Source organism: Carya illinoinensis, chromosome 13 (genome assembly GCF_018687715.1).
Source record: "Carya illinoinensis cultivar Pawnee chromosome 13, C.illinoinensisPawnee_v1, whole genome shotgun sequence".
Taxonomy (NCBI): Eukaryota; Viridiplantae; Streptophyta; class Magnoliopsida; order Fagales; family Juglandaceae; genus Carya; species Carya illinoinensis.
Genome location: NC_056764.1, coordinates 10,088,333 through 10,096,905, shown reverse-complemented (window position 1 = coordinate 10,096,905; position 8,573 = coordinate 10,088,333).

Below are 8,573 nucleotides of genomic sequence, written 5' to 3'. Positions count from 1 at the left end.
TGTGAGCCAATTTCTACCCCTCTTCCTATTAATTTCAAGTTATCCTCAAGTATGAGTCCTAGCAATGAAGCAGAGAGGATGGAAATGTCTTGAGTACCGTATGCATCAGCAGTGGGTAACTTAATGTTTGCTATGGTTTGTACAAGACTAGACATTGCACAATCAGTGGGAGTGGTTAGTCGATATATGGCGAATCCTGGTAAAGAGCATTGGAGTGCTGTAAAGAGGATCCTGAGATATATCAAGGGTACCTCAAATATCGCATTATGTTATGAAGGATCAGACTTTACTGTCAGAGGCTATGTTGATTCAGATTATGCAGGTGATCTTGACAAGAGCAAGTCCACCTCAGGTTATGTGTTTACTCTTGCTGGAGGAGCTGTAAGCTGGGTTTTAAAATTGCAGTCTATCATGGCTGCTTCTACAACGGAGGCAGAATATGTCGCAGCTACACAAGCTAGCAAAGAGGCAATATGGTTGCAAATGCTACTGGAAGAGCTCGGACACGTACAAGAGAAGGTTGATTTATTTTGTGATAGTCAGAGCGCTTTGCTTTTGGCAAAGAATCCAGCATTTCATTCAAGGACAAAGTACATACGAGTTCAGTATCACTTCGTTCGTGAGAAGGTGGAAGAAGGAAGTGTGGATATACAAAAAATCCATACAAAAGACAACCTAGCAGATATATTAACAAAGCCAATTAATAATGACAAGTTTATCTGGTGTCGATCCTCCTTAGGCCTAGCAGATATGTAAGCGGCATAGAGATGGAAAGTATAGAAAAGATAGAAGGATTACAAAAGTGACTTTAAGTGAGAGATATGTAGCGGTAAAGCCACTTTTATGGACTTTTATGGATAAAAAATGGTGGCTAGTTGAGCTTGCATTCACATTTGCTTCCACCATCTTCCACTTGCTTCCGCCATCTTCCACTTGCTTCTGCTATCTTCTTTATGGGTTAAAAATGGTGGCTAGTTGACAACCTACATCAAGCTTGCATTCACATTTGCTTCTGCCATCTTCCACCTCCTTTAATTCCTATAAATACATGTTTTTGCTTTTAGAAACCTATCCCATTTTGAAAAAAAAAATTTAGAGAAAGAGAGAGAGTTTTAGAGAGAAAAATAGTGAGATTTCTCCTATATATTGTCTCTCCTTTTATAAGAAAGAGTGAGTTTTCTCCTTTTATAAGAGAGGGTATTGTCAATTGTGCTCTCCTTATTCAAGAGAGAAATTCTTGTAATCCTTTTGCTATAAGTGAAATTTTTCTACAATTAGAGTTCCTTATTATTTCTTTTATTCTTTCTCATTTCTATTTCAGTTGTAATTATATGCTCCGTACCACAACCTCCTAACATGTGCAACGTGCATTCTTTTTTTTTTTTTTTTACTTATTTTCTGTTATTTTCATTTATAGTACTGATCCATAACGAAGCTAGAGAGAGAGAGACTGATGGTCAAATGGGGCAAGTTGATAACTTTATTATTGATGGCTTTGAATTAATAGTACTTGGGAACTGAATGCCGAATATACCATAAGTCAGGTTCTTGCTAAAACAACTAGCCAGGTACCCACATTTGGGACCTAAAAATTATTTTCAAAATAATAATTGTTTTCTTTTTTCTTTTTAGGTTTGGTGTAATTTCAAAGGATTGCACGAAGAAATGACAATTTCTGTTTGGAATTTAGATTAGTCTAATTTTAAGAGGAGTTTAAATCCAGATATTCAATTATCAAATTATTAAAATCATCTCAACTTAAAATCTTTTTATGAGACTAATAAATTTTTTTAACTCAACATATGTTTACACGCGAGACTCATAATCTTTTTTAAACTTCTCATAAATACATTTAAACTCATTTTAATATCTAAATACATCTAAACTACTTCAGGTGGGTCTCACAAAACTCATTCTACTATTTCAACTCAATATTATAAAAAATTCAACTCTTCTCAACTCAGGCTAACATCCAAAAGAGTGCTTGATCGACATGCAAAGCTACATTTAAAGAAGGTGAATAATTTATTTGAAGACATATTTAAGATCGATCCAAAGAGTTTGTTCTTTTTTCACTGTCTTTTCAATCTCTTGTATTATTCTGCGTCACCCACCTCCACTCTTCTGAGTTTAAACGTGATCGCCTCTTTCTGCTTTCGGTTTTCCCTCTTCCATTTTTATTTTTAATGTCTAAAGATTGGAGTTGAGTTTCAAGAATCAATCCATGTTCGAACATCCCTCGTTTAAAAGGGATATATAACAAGCTGTAGGAACATTGACTTTCCAACTAATCTAGTCTCATCTGTCATTATCAACCCAAAAAATTAAAAATAAAAATGCATTTTTTATTTCTGTACTTATTCCTCCTCAACTACCAACCATCTCTTTGATCCCATACCAAATTACCAATCTTAAAAGAAAAATGATGGAATTATTACTATTTTACTATCTATTTACTGCTTATTTTGTATTTAATTTTTTTTAATTTTTTATTTTACTTAATGGTTAAGAAAATGACTATTAGTAAAATTCTATATATTTTTAATTTTTTCTTAATGGCATGTTAAAAATACTTGGGACTGGTTCAGATAACAAATGAATCTCATATCGTCTTATTTTAATTTTAAATTTTTAACTTTTTCATCTAATAATTATCTAATCATTACAATTTTTTCAAACTTTCAAATAAAACACAAGAAAATAATTCAAATTATTTAAATTTTAAAATAAAATTATATTATAACAATATTTTAACTTTATAATATTTTATTTAATTTTTTCTCTCTTATTCTCAAAATTCAATAAAACATTTTAATTCAAATCGTTTCACAACTATTCACATATTTCTCATCTCATCTCATTACCTAAATGAGGCCTTAGATTAATTTCACTTCTCCCTCTGCTAACTTCGTATCTCAAATCTTCGACATGGTATCTTAAAATATAAATCAAATAATTAAATTGATCTCTTTTAATCTATTTAAACCTTTAAGACAATGATGATTTAATACGCTAAACATCGATATCTATAAATAATAAGTTCCCCATTTGCGAATGATCATGAACTTCTATTGTTAATGGATTGATCAGCTTTGTATCCTTAAAGGTAAAATGCCCCAGTGTCTAGTCCATGCAGCTCATGATGATCACCCATTTTAGATCAACTACTCATGATCTATAATTTGTTAAGAAAAATATTACTTATCATCTTTATATCACACACTAACGTGTAATTTATCATTTTTATTTGTCTATTTAAATACACATGTTTACATATTAATATATATAAATATATATATAGATGTGTGTGTTTAAATAGACTGATAAAAATAACAAATAAGATATCGATACGTAATGTATGGGATCGATGATAATCAGTAGATGATCAGTTTTTCATTTGACAAAGGAATATCAACACTATATATTGATTATGGAATTGATTCAAATCTGGAAATCAAATACCTCGTGGGTCGATATACAAATGATCATTTCAGTCAGATTAATAGGCATGCATGCATAAGATTACAAGCAGGGCATAACTGCGCTTTACGCAGGCACCTAATTTACAGGTAGGATGAAGAATCTGCCTCCACCTTTTACCTTTTCTAATCATTGCATTAGCTAGGATGAGAAATTAAATCTACATCGATAATGATTGTTTTAGAGTTTTTTTGTTTTGTTTTATATATTTATTTAAAGTTCTTCCTGCTGCTAATACGTCTGTGTTAAAAGAGTTCACTCTCAACCAACTCATCATCCATTCTCATAGCAATATATCGATCTCACTTGGCATCGAAGACTGGCCCGGATCTGAATATTGTCACTTTTACGTCAAGAAATCTCCTTTAAGTTACCGGTTACGTGAACTTCAAACTCTCTCCTAACTTTTCTTTTTTCTTTTTCAGGCCTTTTTTATTTTATTTTTTCTTTTAATTTCAAATGCTTCCAAACTTCTCTAGTTGGAGCTTGATGATTTGACAAACCATATATAATTAGGGTTATGACTCCAAAGTGGATCGAGGATTTTAGGGTTCCATAGGGTTTGGGCTTTAGAATAACAAAAAGATCATAAAATTCTCTACCTAAGAATATAACAATGGTTTGATTTCAGCTTGCGTGGGTGTCTAATTTATTGGGGGTGGAGGGAACCGTTGAAATTTGATATATAATTACTTAAATAAAATTAAAAAAAAATTGCCTTAAGAATTAGTGTACAGAGGAAAATAAGCATAATTTTTTTAATGGTATAATGTTAGATACAGTCTTAAAGTGAGTAAGTTTTGTGCACTCTTCTTAAAAAAGAGAGAAATTTACAATTAATTTTTTTTTATGTATGTCTAATATTTATCTATTTTTTTTTTAAAAAAAATACACGAGATTTGCACACTATATATAGATTGTAAATATCATCTCTCTTGATACGAATACAACTTTTTCAATCATCGATGCATTAATCTAAATTAGGATAGAGGGTCCCAAAAATACTTTTAAGGGACAAACTAATTGGTTCGTATATACTCATGTTTCTGGTTGAGTTAACGAAAAAATCATTCGAATCGATGTTTTGCATGTAATCCAACAAGTGACCGTATGAAATATGTGGTTTGAGTTGCAATCTTAAAAGGGGCAGTATAGTCCCCTATTTTAAAGAATTTGATGGAAATTTTTATTTTACTTTCTTATAGATCCTTAATTATGAAAAAAAAGTCATTATCAGATAATAAGATCAAACAATCTAGATTGTTTGTGACAAAATATATAAGATCATACGCATAAAATATTGACATATAATCTATACATATTCAGTGGTTATTGAATTATGAGATATCTAAAAAATCTGAAACTTAAAATTTTAGATTGATTTACCTTATGAGCAATACTATATACAGTCGTGAAATTACAAACGCCACGCAATCGTTTTAAAAAAGAGTGGGGTCCATGATTAAAAAGTTAATTTTTTTTCATGTAGGTCCCATATTAATTATTTTTTTCAACATGACTGTACGCCACTTACACAACTACGACTGTAAATATTATTTTTCTTATCTTATTATTTAAATTTATATATGCACAGATTTCTAGACACTCTTATGAGAGAGAGAGAGAGAGAGAGAGAGAGAGAGAGATGGTCCCTTTCCAGTCAGCTTAAGCTGGATCGGTATACAAGAATGTTGAGGACAAGGGGGTGGGGCAGGGCAGGGGCATCCCATGGCCGTCTGTGAGCTGGGGCTATCGATCTACGCTACTCTCGTATTCTATATGCATGTTCTTGTAATCAAATCGGATCACACATTTTTGCTTGTCTGAGGCCACTTTTGTCCATATATAACCTACAAAACCCGCTACCTTTTTCCAACCTTCTTGGGGTTGCATGATCCTCTCTCTCTCTCTCTCTCTCGTGGCCCAGCTAGCTTTCAAAGGCAAACCATTCATTCCAGCTAAAGCTAGTCCGGCTTTCACGTTGCTAACAACGTGACCACTCTTCACTCAATCCCACACGTGATTTAGCTACGCTACCTCTTTTTTCTTTTTATTTTTTTCCTTTTTCTTTTCTATTAAACCTACTGATTACCAGCCGTTATCCTTAATTGGTTTCATTTATAATTCCTAAGTTTAACTAATACGTATCCTGAAACTAATATTAGTTGTTTAAAGGGGTTTGAATTAATACCCCTGCCATGCATTAGTAAAAAACCATAAAAAATAAAAAAAATAAAAAATTGTTCTTCGTTACTAACAAATGTTTTAATTTTATTTTTCTCTTAAACCTTACAAAAATGATATTTAGAATTTTAAGATGTATATGTCACACACTCTTATTAAAAAGTGAGTAAATATAAAAGTTTCAATGAAAAAATTATTTTTTAATTATAAACCTTATTTTTTTAAAAATAAATATGCAATATTTATATTTTTTAAAATTATATTTAACATTATTCGTATTATAATTATCCACGTATATGGAAACCATTCTAAAAGTAGTAAAAATGGGTACGTATAAGAATATCTGCATTTGGGTTGAGGTCAATTAATTCCATGCGGTTTTCTCTTTCTGGGAAATTTCATGTGTACGTACCCAACTGCATTTAATTAGTTGAACTAACGAAACGTAGAGTTGCTAAGGTTAGTTCATTGGGCGTTGATGCATCCAACTACATATTCGACGTACTTGGTCATCAGGCGGTTTCGTGAATTATGAATACTTTAATCAAAGTGGCAAACCAATGAGACATAAGGCCATTTGCAACTCGATCCGTGGATTCCCAATTGGCGGCCGACTACGACTTTCCCGTTTGTACTTATCTTTTCAAAATATCTTATTTTCCAAGACGAACTTTGAAAACCTTTTTACATTAATTAATTATTAAAATAATTACAATATCTTATTTCTATTTTATGATTATACTTATTCATCTATTCTTATTTCTATACCCAACCTATTCATAACCAAATTAATTGAAGTTTAGAAAAATAAATTATGTTATTTATAAGTTCATTTGTGTCTAAATAAATCATTTATTATAAATTTGCTAAATTTATTAAAGAATTAAATATATATATTTTTTATGAGTTATTTTATTCTTAAATCGGTATATAAAACGTACCATTCATGTTATTGAAATTATAAGATTTTGATTTATAATATTTAAATTTTAAAATTTATCTTCTAAATCAAATTATATCATATAAGTATTATATTAAATGTGATCTACACACCGACTCGAGAATATAATTTTTTTTTACTCTTTGTAACTTAACATATTTGATGTGTCAATAAATAGATTACAAGTAATTTTTTTCTTGACTCTAAAATTAAATAGACTGGTTTTAATATGTTATTTAGGAATCATGAAAACTAATGATGTCTCTTTATCATATTATATAATATGTGGAGGATATTATTCTTATTGGAGATTTTAATTTTTTTTAAATAATATTAAACTTATATTAAAATTATGAAATAATTGTGTTAATTACATTGCTCTTTCGACCACAACATAGCCCAACTCCAACCTATTCTCTACGCCTAGTGTACGTAACTACCACTTGCAGACTTGCTAGACAAACGGTGAGATAAATAGAAGCTTGCGTTGTGGAGAGTACAGACCCATTCCGGATCCGCCACGTGTTATAGTTGCAGCTCCCCACCAACCACGTCTCTGGTAAGAGAAGCCCGAGTTCGGTCACTGACATCTTGAAGTACAAGGAAAAAAAACCAAACAACCTTGAACACACACACATTACACAGTCTCACCGTGTTCCTCTCACCCCTGTTGTAGTCCGACACGTGTCAAAGTCACATCCTTTCTCTCGCTAATTATTTTTTCATTTATTTTTCACTGATATAAATTATTCCACCATGGGGTCCACCACTCTTTGCGGTCCCACCACAAACCCCACGTCCCTTATCCCCCCCGCCCCTGCCCCACGCAGATCCCAACGTCGTTTACTTTACCATCCTGGCTCTCCACCTGCACGTTTCTCATCGCCGTCAACGTTATCTCTAACGGAGATTCCCTCGCTCTCGGTTCAAAAAGATTTCAAAATTCCCTGAGATAATACCGAGGAAAAAGCGGCCAATAGTAACCTTTCCTTCTTCCACGTGGACTTAGATTGAATTCGATCCTACGTGGCCGAAGTTCTCTAGAAACAGAGCGCCATATAATTTATATATATTTATATTATACTTCGTACCAACCTCTGAAAAATAAAGGACCTCAACATGCTTATCGGGATAACTGCTTCAATAAAATACATTATACATCAACATTTGGCTAAATGACGAATATATCCCTCTCCGTCTGGATAACGTATTTTTCATTAATATTTTTTTTACATATTCTTATTTGAGAAAGAAAATTTATATATTTTTTTAAAATTTACAAAATTAATCCCAATTTGAGCATATTAGCGTGAGAAACTAATAGATTGACGAGGGACATTCTGGAGATTTTGATACAGATTATAATATTATAAATTAAGAATATCAAAATATATTTTAGTATTATTTAGTAGGAAGCATCATATTTTCTATAAAATATAGGTGTCCTCTAAGGGTCCTAGATCTGTTTGCCACGTGACGGTAACTGCTTATTACTCCGTCGGTTGTGTGCGGGTAACTTCCTCAGCCGTTCCTAAATTAACACAAATATCGATGACAAAAAAAAAAAAAAAAGAATACAATAATCTTATATTTATTTTCCTTTAAATATATTTATTTTAACATTTTATTTATTTTTATTTAATAATTTGATACTCAAGTTTGTTTTGAACGAGCTCGATAATTATTCTGACTCAAGGGGGCAATGCATTTTCGTTTTTTTGCAAAAATGCCCCTATTTTTCTTGATGCAGTAGAGTTAATAATTGTTAATTTTTAATTTAAAAATAATAATAATGATTTAGAAATTAATTATCTATGTGACCCTGTATCAAAAAAAAAAAAAAAAAATCTATGTGACCCAACGTTTTTCTCGATCGTGTGGAAGACACGCGACCATAGGATTAAAAGAGTCCCCGCGTGTGAAGATCTTGACGCACTTAAAATCACTGGTGGGTCACCCAATCGCGGAG